Source organism: Amblyomma americanum, chromosome 7 (assembly GCF_052857255.1).
Source record: "Amblyomma americanum isolate KBUSLIRL-KWMA chromosome 7, ASM5285725v1, whole genome shotgun sequence".
Classification (NCBI taxonomy): Eukaryota; Metazoa; Arthropoda; class Arachnida; order Ixodida; family Ixodidae; genus Amblyomma; species Amblyomma americanum.
The window spans coordinates 164,420,552-164,433,063 of NC_135503.1; the positions used below are offsets into that span (position 1 = coordinate 164,420,552).

At 50.8% G+C, this 12,512-nt stretch overlaps 1 pseudogene; it reads right to left on the reverse strand.

Annotated features, from left to right (window-relative positions):
* Positions 1–10,459: 10,459 nt before the first annotated feature.
* Positions 10,460–11,344, reverse strand: LOC144098206 (uncharacterized; annotated as a pseudogene).
* Between the last annotated feature and the right edge of the window lie 1,168 nt (positions 11,345–12,512).

A 12,512-nucleotide genomic window follows, 5' to 3' on the forward strand; every position in this document is an offset into this window, starting at 1 on the left:
GTCTTCTTAGGCAGATGGTATTTAGTATAGTTGTCGAATACTGCTGGCATGACATCGGGCATGAGATGCATATGGTCTATCTCTAGCGAGCTTGTTGACGACACCGTACACCGTCTCTCGATGTGGCAGTCTTCAAAATGTTTCTCGCAGACAACACACGCTGGAGTCAACTTTCGGTCCTATCTTTTGATTAGCCGTTCCCACTCCGCAAGCCGTGTTGGGTCCGAGGACACACGGAACATGGAAGCCTTGCCCGGATTCGACCGGTAGTCACTCCGGCAGAGCGGCACGAAACATGTTTTTTTCTCGGCCTCGATGCTTCGACTTTACCATCATTAGTCGGTGTGGTTTTCCCTCACGTGAAACAGCATGGACAAAACAACAGAAAAAAAATAGATGCGACCAAGATGCTGTAAAACAAAGGCAAATAATGGGAGCTGCAACTCGGTTCTTTTAATCTGTGGGAGACTGCGCTGCCCAGCTCGGACTTGGCTGTTCAACGCCGGGTCCTCGAGCGAGCCACCGAGGTCATCACGAAGCAAAGTATTCTGATCACCTAGATTTGACCTCAAATTCCGTTTTTCTGTTTGTTTTTTGCAACCGATAAGGTTTTTCCGCCTCCTTTCACGCTTTGCGGGCACTTCACGTGCTCGCGTACATACATAACCGAATGTCGCGCTTCAGATGCGCCGCACAGAGCGCTTAGCGCTAACGGCGTACGGACCATTCGTCACAGCTTTGCTCATACAGATTAACAAGGTTTGCAATCATCAAATGGATTCGTAATGCTTACCTCGCCGAGCAGGACAACTTTGCCGTCCTGGAATTCCTTGGCAGAAAGGTGCTTCACCCAGCCGCTTGTAAAATAATTGTGGGACTCCAAAGCTTTGTATGCTTTCATGTTTTCCAAAGTCACAAAGTTCGCGGAAAACACAAGATACGTGACGATGTCGCCGTGCGAAATCTCGGGGAAGCCACTCACATCGGCACTTGTGTCCACTCCGGGCCGCAGCGTGTATGGATCGATATCATCGCACAGTTTCAACTTGTCTTCGTAACGAAGGCGAATACTGCCGATGAGTTCAGAGTAATAACCCGCGTTTAAAGGTTCATGCGGCGCCATAGCAGGCACAAATCGGATGAAGAAGAGCTGTGAACGGTGCCGGTGCCACGAATTTGAAAGCATCCGCGGCAGCACAGCACTGAACGATGACTGAGCGACTGGGTCACAAGCATGGTCGCCGGGTCAACGAGCAGGCGGATGTGACGTCATGTGCAAGCCATGTATAATTGGACAGGAATGATGTATATTATAAACCACTGATGGCAAGTGCAACTCAAATGCAAAATATGTCAACATTTATTTCGCGAAAGCAACCAGCAGTACTGCTTGTCAGTGTCACAGACACCTGCCCACTTTTAGGTGCTTCATCCTTTGACGCCTTTCATCATTTGATTTGTTTAGGCCCTTAATCAGGAAGTGGAGCCGTGTTACAATATAAAACTTCACAACCTTGCACTTTACTTCGCCTTCATGGACTGTGCATCCAATTGTTTTTGTTCTGGTCCTGAGCAGTGACAGCACATCCAGAATGCTGTCAGCATGTAATTGATTCTTGCTGAAGCAGCCCGTAAAGGCACTCTCTAAGTAGTTAATGAACTCATAGAGCTCTTTAGGGGGATACAGCAGTCCACCTGTGTCAGCGAAGCTGGTAAAACCAGAGTGCAGGCCTGACCTCCCCTCTGCATTGCTCACAAGCAAAAGAGTGCGACATGCATCACATCCAGTTTTTTTCACAAATTTCCTGGCGACATATCCTGCCATGTGGTAGATAAGGCGCGAGTCACTTCTTTTTTGAACTAGACTTTTGTGCTCACTGGGAACACCGTTGCTTTCTGGCTGGCAGCATCCTCTAGGGAATCAAGGTCCCCCCTTGAAATATAGCTGTCAATTGTGTCTTCCAAGGTTGTGGAATTTGACAGGTCTGTGTTTCCTGTGTCAAGTAGCGCTGTGAGGACTAGTGGCTCAACACTGGCACCATCAACAGGTCTGGCCAGGCTGTAAAAGCTGAGGCAGTAAACAGTTATCAAGAACTGCTCAGGTGTAGGATGGTCACTACACCCTGATGACTGCCGTACAACCCCGAACAAGTTTTCAACTGGCTCCTGGCTTAACTTGGCCGTCATTAAGTACTTAAATCCAACTTCTTTGGTAAAATACTCCAAAAGTCGCAACACTCCAGACAATGTCACTGTAAAGCCGACAGTCGTTGTCTTGCTGATGAAGCCAACCCCGTTGACGGTGCACTCCTTCCACTTAGTGATGTATTCCAGGAAAGCCGACAACGCAGCAGCACCTCTTGAGTTTGGACAGAGAGCTTCAGACTTGTAGCGCGATGTCATTGTTTTGATCAGTTCGTTGATCATTCTGAAAAAAATAAAGGTCTGCTGTCACTACAGGTTAGAGCAATACTATTTTCACAACTGAAGACAACTTTTTGTCGCACATGCTGCCTTATCACATGCACAGATTGAGAATACAAAACACGTTACCTAAAGAATTTTTCCGTAGCATCTATGGCTCCTTTTCCATAACTTGATTCAAGTCTGTCCTTATAATGATGCAAGCCACGCAACACGCGGTCACCGAAGAGCTGGAACGCGAGGGTGACCCGCATTTTTTCAAAATTGTTTGGGTCCAGATGGCTTAAAGTCAGCCCTGGCATCGCCTTCAGCGTCACATTATCTTTGTCATAGTTTAACGCTTCTTTAACAAAATATGTTGAAACCTGCATCATAAAAAAGAAGCACATTGTTAGTCACTTTGCAGGATAACTATGCTGGAACACTCAAAACAAATAAAATCTTACTCGTCCGTCTGGCGTATTAAAGCCACCTTTCAGCAGTGAGTTTCGAAGGCATTTCAGTAGATGCGGGAAGTCTGAAAGGAAATACAGGTTCCTTTTTGCGTCAACAGGATGTTCACTCCGCACGTAATCTTGCTGGAAGATGCCTTAATGCCCATTAGTGTCTATATTTTCCGATTCCATGAGGCACTGTCACAGGTCACGAAATCTACAAAGAGTCCCGCTTGCTCAGCCAAAATCTCGGCTTCAATAAGTATTTTGCATAGCAGGTTTCCCTTGACATTTCCATTCGCTGCAAATGTTCCTATTATCTGCGAAAACCGCCAGTGAATGGGACAAACATGACAACCATTCCATGGTCGCATGGAAGCCCTGCGTCTTCGGGAGGTGTGAATGGGCCGAGATCAACAAATCCACGCAACTTTGCACTTTTCCATTGATAGGTGCTCTGACAACTTCATTTCATCAATCAGAAGGCCCCCATGACGACTGAAGCTGTCCATTTTGCTTGTTTTTTGTTTGAGGATTTCCATCACCTTGTTTAATCCAAAGCCACTTTTGTATGCTGCAGTGTACTTCTTCAAAGTGGTGTTACTTGGAAGTACAAGAATGTTGTGCTTCCTGATGTGCCTATAGAGTTTCGGACTCCTAATTTTCATTAAAATGCACTCAAGCACCCATTCTTTAGTAAAGTTCATGCCCCTTGTACTCTTTCTTTTGCAGGCATCAAAGCAGTGCCGCACGCTTTCCTGTTGTTTTTTGGGCAACATAGCAATGTTTTCCGCCAAAGTCTTTTCTTTTATTGCAGAATTTCGTGCCTTCATGCTCTCGATTTGTCCCTTCAGGCTTATTAGTCTCTTGGACAGGCGCCTGTGCTTCTGCAACATAGACCTGAGCTTTTGGCCCACTGTCGTGATTTGCTTGTGACGACGGTTTCTGAGCCGAGACATCCGTGTCAGCAGGGTCTTGCGCAGATAACGGCATGAAAGGCATGGGACTCCTGAAAAGAAATTAGGTATTTTGTTAAGCCCTCTGTGATGCGCCACCAGCGCCCTCAGCTCTAGCGGCGGCCTGACGCTCGCTCAGGCGGGAGAAGCAAGGTGAAGAAAAGGAAGTGAGACGCGGGGCGCGGCGCGAACGGCACGAGGAGACGAGCTCGAGCAACGGAGCAGGCGAGGTCACGGCTGAACGGCTTCCTGAACCCGGGTGACCAGGCCTGGGGAAGCCGTCCTCGCCCAGTTCTGCTCAACAGGAGCCTGCTGTCTCGTGTCTCCTGCCTGTCGCTCGCTGCCTCGGAGTGCGGGCGCCGTGCCGGGAACAGGCAGGTGCTGCCTGCCCGGAGATCTGCCGGCCTTGCTGGGGGATCGTGCCTGCCGTCCCGTGGCTGTGACCCCCTGCCGTGAAAGGGTGCCTTCCTGGCCGTGCCCGGGTGCCCAGACCTGGGCGGCCGTCCCCTTTCTGGTGCGTCGTCAGCGCCACCGGTGCTGGTGCTCCGCGCCCGGCTTCCGGCCGCAGGAAGAACAACCCTGCGGAGGTACCTGGCCCCGGCGCCTTTCCGGCGACGGGCCGCGGAACCTCACACCGGAGCCACTCCTCGACCCTCGGCCGCACAGCTCCATACTCATCCGTGACTGCTCTCCTATATTAAGTAAACCATTTTTGTTACATCTACGGACGTGCACGGTCTGGGACGACTTTTCTGGATCCTCCGGGGCCCCACCTCGGAGGACGCTCGAACCTGCTGGGGGCCTTTTCCCCTCACAAATTTGGCGTCCGCGACAGGACGAGGCCGAGCAGCGTTTACCAGTTAACAGAGTTGATAAGACAGAATGAGTGCTGCAGATTTTCTCGCGGTAGGAGAGCGCCTGGGTTTGCAGGGACGCGAGTTGCGCGAGTGGGTAGAGGACGAATTGAGCAAGGCACGAGAGGAGAGAGCTGCGGATCGGGAAGCCACAAAGCGGCGTTTGGAGCTCGAAGCACAGAACTTAGAGCGAGAAGCGCAGAATTTACAGCTTCGAGTTAAACTATCAGAAAGAGAAAATCCTCCTCCTAATCCAAACGCTGAAAGTGCGGAGCGTAGTGCTTCAACCGTTTTTCCCATTAGCCCACATGGCCTGATACCAACGTTTAATGAGGCACGAGATGATTTGGACGCGTATTTGAAGCGTTTTGAACATGTCGCCACAGGGCAAGGGTGGCCGAAGGAGAAGTGGGCCACGGCTTTGAGCCTCTGTCTCGGCGGGGAAGCTCTTAGAGTCTTTGGTCGGCTATCTCCAGAGGACTCCATGGATTATGACAAAGCGAAACTTGCCCTGCTACGAAGATTTCGTTTTACCGCTGAAGGCTATAGGGAGAGATTTCGGCAGAGCAAGCCTCACGATGACGAGACAGCCTCCCAGTACGCCACGAGGCTTTTCAGTTTCTTTGACCGCTGGGTGGAAATGCGGGGAGAAGGCCGCACCTTTGAGGTGGTGCGCGATATGATTGTTGCTGAGCAGTTTATAAGCAACTGCCACAATCGTTTAGTATTGTTTCTACGAGAAAGGGATTGCAAAAAGGTTGAAAAGATTGTTGAGGCCGCCGACCATTTCCTGGAGGCTCAGAGACAGAATAACCTTGCAACTTTCAAAGACCGGAGTGAGCAGAGTTCAGTGAAGCCTACAATCACGGTTCCTAATCCCAAGTCACAAATTCGATGTTTCATCTGCGAGAAGGTCGGACACAGGTCTTCCGATTGCCGTTCGAAGCCGAAGGCCCCATATTGCACATTCTGCCGCAAGTCTGGACACGACTTACAATCATGCCGGCGCTGCAGTTCAAGTGACCGGGAGACATCCGCATGTTTCATGTCACCCCAAGGTTCTTGCCCTGATTCACAGCCGGGAAGAGAGCGTTTAGATGTCCAAGCGGCAGATCCTGTTCACAGACCCTCTCCACCGATTGCCAGCATGCCGGTGGTGCACGGGGAAGTGTTTGGACAAAGAGTGTCAGTGCTACGGGACACTGGAAGTAACAGCATCGTCGTACGCCAGGCCCTCGTGCCCGAGGCAGCTTATACTGGGAAAAGAGCGACATTGCTTTTGGCGGATGGTTCCACCATAGAAGCTCCTGAGGCGGAGGTGATCGTCACATCACCGTACTTTACGGGCAAGGCTATTGCAAGGTGCTTACCGACGCCTTTGTACGACGTGTTAATTGGCAATGTCCCGGGTGCACGTGTTCCTTTCTTGGAGAACTCAAATAATTGTTCATCAGTCTCGGCGGACCAGGGGACCAATTCTGCACCGGCTACGCAGGCCAACGCTCCTTGCACAGCTGTGGCGGCGAAAGCTTCGGAGACTATCTTGGATCTCTCTCAGAGCGCGGTCCACGTGTCTCGCCTGGCGTTCCGCAAGAAACAAGAAGAGGACACTAGCTTAGACCTGTGTCGGAAGAAACTGGGGACAACCTTTCCCGGCAAAGCCGAGTCCTCCCACACCTTCCATCTGGTTGACGGCGTATTGTTCCGGACGTATCAAGTGTGCCCTGGCAAAACGATTGAACAGGCGGTGGTTCCGAAGAGCTTGCGCCATCAGGTCTTTGTGCAGGCGCATGAGAGTGCTCTTGCCGGTCATCAGGGTGTAAAGAAAACTACGGCGAGAGTACTGGGTGACTTCTACTGGCCAGGGGTACAAGCCGACATCAAAAGGTTTGTGAAGTCATGCGACGCCTGTCAGCGGACTGTGCCGAAAGGAAAGCTGGGCAACGCTCCATTAGGACGTATGCCTATTATTTCCACACCTTTTGAGCGGGTGGCGGTGGACATCATTGGACCTTTGACTCCAACCTCATCTAGAGGGAACCGATACATCCTCACGTTGGTGGATTTTGCCACCAGGTATCCCGATGCGGTAGCCCTTCCTGCCATCGATACAGCCACTGTGGCGGAAGGCCTTCTCGAGATGTTCTCCCGTATTGGGTTCCCACTGGAGGTCCTTTGTGATCGGGCTTCGTGTTTCACATCTGCACTTATGCGAGAAGTGAACGATTTGCTAGCTATAAAACATTTAAGTTCGACACCATACCATCCTATGTGCAACGGGCTTGTGGAGCGGTTTAATGGGACCTTGAAGAGCATGCTACAGAAGTTGTGCCAAGAACACCCCAAGGCATGGGACCGTTATCTTGCTCCACTGCTCTTCGCCTACAGAGAAGCACCGCAAGCTAGCCTGGGGTTTTCCCCATTTGAGCTCATCTACGGTCGCCAAGTCCGAGGGCCAGTTACCATTCTAAAAGAGCTCTGGACAGCCGGAAACCTGTCTGACACTGTCAGGACAACGTATGGTTATGTGCTAGATCTGAGGGAGCGTCTAGAAGGCACGCTGCAGCTCGCACACCAAAATTTAATGAGGGCGCAGAGGTCACAGAAGATGTACCACGATAGGTGCGCCTCTAATAGGAAACTGAAGGTTGGTGATCGAGCGCTAATCCTTCTACCCGCTTCTCATAACAAGCTCATCATGCATTGGAATGGTCCTTTTGCGGTCACCGGCAAAAAGAACGAAGTCGATTACTGGCTTGACGTGGGCCCCAGCAAAAAGTTGTTTCACATAAACATGTTGAAACGCTATGAAGAACGCCAGCCAGTGAATGCCCTCCAAGCGTCATCGTTCGTGGTCGTTGAGGAAGTGGAGGCAGAAACTCCAGTGCCAACCTTCAGTGCGAATCCTGGTCCTGGGATTGGAGCTATCAAGCGAGCTCAAACTTTGAATGAGACGCAGTTAGCCGCACTAGATAGATTGCTGGAGGCTCACCGCGACATTTTTTCAGAGGTTCCGGGCCATACTAATTTAATTGAGTGCCACTTGGAATTAACGACGAGTGCGCCTGTCAACACCCCGCAGTATCCATTACCATTTGCTTTGCGTGAGGTTGTCGAGAAGGAGGTAGCAGACATGTTGAGGCTTGGGGTTGTAGAACGCTCCCATTCCCCTTACAACTCTCCACTTGTCTTAGTTAAGAAACCTGACAAAACGTATCGTGCGTGCATTGACTTTCGTCGGATTAATAGCATATTGGTGGACGATGGCGAGCCCATTCCAAGGACTGCTGTTATGTTTGCCGAGGTCGGCACCAAGACGTTTTTTTCAAAACTAGATCTCACCAAAGGTTATTGGCAAGTGCCACTCAGTACTGCGTCCAGGCCAGTTACAGCATTTTCCACCCAATCAGGCCACTATCAGTTCGCCTTCATGCCCTTTGGAATTAAGACCGCGTCCGCAATTTTTACCCGCCTTATGAGAAGCCTTCTGGCAGGTCTACCTAATGTGGTCCATTACATAGATGACGTCTTGGTGGCTACCTCGACGTGGGAGGAGCACTTGAATACTCTCCGAGAATTGTTCAGGCGTATCAGACAGGCAGGCCTCACAGTAAAACCTCAAAAATGCGAGCTTGGTATGACCCGCGTGGTCTTCTTGGGACATTTGTTGGGTGAGGGAGTGATTCGCCCAGTAGAGTCAATTGTCACCAAATTGGAACAGGCACCTAAACCGGAAACTAAGAAGCAGGTTAGGTCTTTTCTAGGTTTGGCTGGGTACTACCGGGGCTTAATACCTCACTACGCTGCCAAGGCCCAGCCTTTGGTTGAACTTACACGGAAAGTAGAGAGTAATCATGTGCATTGGACTCCCGAGCGCGAAAAGGCATTCGAAACCTTGAAACAAGCTCTTGCCTCCCGACCAGTTGTGCGGGCGCCTGATCTCGCAAAGGAGTTCATTCTCCGTACCGACGCCTCTGGGAAGGGTCTAGGTGCAGTTATTTTGCAAGAACACAACGGTACGCTTCATCCTGTGGCGTATGCCAGCAGGCAGCTGCTATTCCGCCATCGAACGAGAATGCTTAGCACTAATCTGGGCGGTCGGCAAATTTCATTATTTCTTGTATGGTCGCACTTGTACTATCCAGACAGACCATCAGCCCCTTCAATACTTGACGCAGGCGAAGCATTTAAATAGCCGTGTGCTACGATGGAGTCTGGTGCTACAGGAATATACTTTCCGGGTTGAACATATTAAAGGCTCTGATAACGTTGGTGCAGATTATTTAAGCCGGTCATGACCCTGTGAGAACTCTATCGCTGTGACGTTCTATTGACTGGTCGGGTAACCAATCTTTTTGTGTGAACTTCCTTTGGTGGTGCCTGTGTAGTTACATTTTTGTTGTGTGTTTTGTGTGTGTGCAACATGACAGCCAGTGAACGGTGGTGCGCGTGGGAAAGTGTTCAGTGTGGTGTGGTGCAGTCCGCCGACCAATGCTTGGTGCAAGTTTTTTTTTTTCGGGAAAAAAAACTTCTCAAAGGGGGGGGCATATTTGTGATGCGCCACCAGCGCCCTCAGCTCTAGCGGCGGCCTGACGCTCGCTCAGGCGGGAGAAGCAAGGTGAAGAAAAGGAAGTGAGACGCGGGGCGCGGCGCGAACGGCACGAGGAGACGAGCTCGAGCAACGGAGCAGGCGAGGTCACGGCTGAACGGCTTCCTGAACCCGGGTGACCAGGCCTGGGGAAGCCGTCCTCGCCCAGTTCTGCTCAACCAGGAGCCTGCTGTCTCGTTTCTCCTGCCTGTCGCTCGCTGCCTCGGAGTGCGGGCGCCGTGCCGGGAACAGGCAGGTGCTGCCTGCCCGGAGATCCTGCCGGCCTTGCTGGGGGATCGTGCCTGCCGTCCCGTGGCTGTGACCCCCTGCCGTGAAAGGGTGCCTTCCTGGCCGTGCCCGGGTGCCCAGACCTGGGCGGCCGTCCCCTTTCTGGTGCGTCGTCAGCGCCACCGGTGCTGGTGCTCCGCGCCCGGCTTCCGGCCGCAGGAAGAACAACCCTGCGGAGGTACCTGGCCCCGGCGCCTTTCCGGCGACGGGCCGCGGAACCTCACACCGGAGCCACTCCTCGACCCTCGGCCGCACAGCTCCATACTCATCAGTGACTGCTCTCCTATATTAAGTAAACCATTTTTGTTACATCTACGGACGTGCACGGTCTGGGACGACTTTTCTGGATCCTCCGGGGCCCCACCTCGGAGGACGCTCGAACCTGCTGGGGGCCTTTTCCCCTCACACCCTCATGTCACACACCAGTTAGTCACAATTATGTAAGGAGAGCAATATTGTTTGAAATAAAAATGAATGTCAAAAGTAGTGAAGCTACTACCAAAGCTCATTGCAAAATACTTGAGAAATTTGTCATCACTTATCATTCCACTTATGCAAGTGCACTATAGCGTGAAAGGGCTTTATGAACAATAAAAGGTTTTGTTCGCATGCTTGAGCAAACACACCTGGGTAATTTGATATATTTTAGTAATATTAACAAAACTCCTATTCCAATTCTTATCACAGCACTTTTGCATTGCATATGCCTCGGTCAGCGATGCAAAGCAACACAAATTGCAAAATACGCTTGTTGCTTAATTTCTGGACTGTTGCTACCACATGTAGCGCGCATCTTAATCATCGTGATTAGGCGTTTAACCTAATCTTGCCCTCAGTAGCACAGGGCGTGACCTTCACAGTTTACTGCACATGAAATAGTGTACTACTCTGCATCTGTCACTTCGCTTCACAAATTTACCTTTGGTTGTTGTCATCCCTGTGCATGTCTTGCAGTGGAAGGCCCCATGAATGACTGTTGTTTTTTCCAGAAGTTTTGCAGTGAGATCTTTCTCTAAAATAGCAGAGGTAGAGTGCGCACCAGGACATGCAAGAAAATCGGAGGCTTCAGAAATGACTCGCTCTGCTTCGAGCACAGTCTTCGCAGCACCTTCAGCAACGAGTTTTCGCTTGAGGAATGTTCTGTACGTAATCTCGGTCGCACTCAGGCTGAACAGAACAGCCCTTTCAGAGGTCACCGTGCCAGAACTTGCTTCCAAGCTTGACAGTGCATAAACAGTGCCTTCGTAGTCGGAAAAATTATGCACTGACCAGTGAAGGGGTCTTCAGGTCCCTGAGATTGTTTGAGTCAAGAGCTGGCCATTGCGTGCACTCCACTGCCGACTCGTCGTCGCAGTTTCCACTGTCGTGCACGGCCGTAGGTACACTCGTGCAGGCTTTCTTCCTTTTTCAGCCCGGGCTTTCGAGCACTGTAGACGTGCCACGCTTGCGTGGTGCACGTTTCGGGGGTGCCTTTGAGCTCAAATACTTCGGCGTATTGGGCAAAAGTGTGGGCACTGCTTCCGGTGCGAGCGCGGGCACTCCGCGCGCGATTCTCACTTCTTTGCCGGCCACTACGTGCACGTAGTCACGAAGTATGTACCGTTCTTCAAAGTGCAGCTCACAAACTGCGCAGTTCTCATCCAGAGGCTTGTCAGCGCGATGGAGGTTCCGCTCCCAGGCTTTCCTTCGAACCGCATCTTTCGGGACGCTGAACAACGACAGCTTCTTCTCGGCTGGGACGCCCGCGTAGCCGGTGCGACATCCCGGTGCGTAGCAGTGACGATGCCTTCGATTAGGCATGCCACACACTTTGATGGTAACTGCAGGATAAAACAGTGATCACAAAAGAACGAGCTACGCAAAGAAAACCTCCGTCGCTAGCTGCTCGAGAACATTCCTGACGCTTCGTCTGCTCCGGCGCAAACCAATCCACTTCGACCGCAGCGCCACCGCAGCATTTTCAACGCGGAGCGCCTCACCTCCTAGCAAGCGCGGAGCCGGTTATTCGGCCCACTCGAAACCTTTCTAGTACACTCTAGCGCAACTAGCTGGAGGGGAGCTAACGCCGATGCAGCTCCAGCACGGGGAGCGGGCTCGCGCAACCGCGTTTCTGCTAAAAGTACACAATTGCTGGGCATTGTTTTTGCATTGTCTTCGCATAATCGGCAGATTAAATTGTCTAACAGCTTCACCTCATGACGTGAGAAATGTATTAGGCTGATAAGGGACGTGTGTAGCCGACTACGTAGCTCTCACTTGCGTAGCTAGCGTAGCGTGTTTTGGGGCACGCAAAAGGTAGACAGGCACCTTCCTTCCCGGGAGTTATCACAGCTGTTTATTCAGAGCAGCCATCCACTAATGTTGCTGTTTTACGCCTAGATATGTTGATCCAGAGGCGCTGCTAATTGCCATCGAACTCACGATTCATGCATATAGTAGCAAGGAAGGTTGTGCATGAGCGGGTGCTAAGATTCTTGCATTATTGAAACAGTGCTCAGGCAGCTAGTACAACACGATCAAGAAACTTGAAATGTGAACATGCACAAACTTATTATCCCCACGTGATTAACGCGAGTGTTGTTATGCTACGCTTATAAAGCCTTAGAAGCGACACTGACGAACTATTATCGGGCTAGCTTACCTCGCCCAAGAGATTCTCAACTTTTTTTTTTCAGCTTGTCTTAAAGCGAAGCATTTCACAGCCAAGTACACTACTATTATTTATAAGCAGGAAACTTCAGAGAAACCATCGGATTCAGGAAAATAGTTTGCTGAGCACATACCAACAGAATAAGTACACACCAAAATAAATTCATAACCATGTATCAGAAAGTCAGTTTATTGCTCACAGACTTCAAGGATTGTAAAAAAGAAAAGAGTAAAAGGGCATTGAATGGCATCTTCGGAGCTTTAAAAGCTTCTGCCGCTCCCTTTGTACAGCCCTTTCCTTATTAAGAGCCTTGGTAAA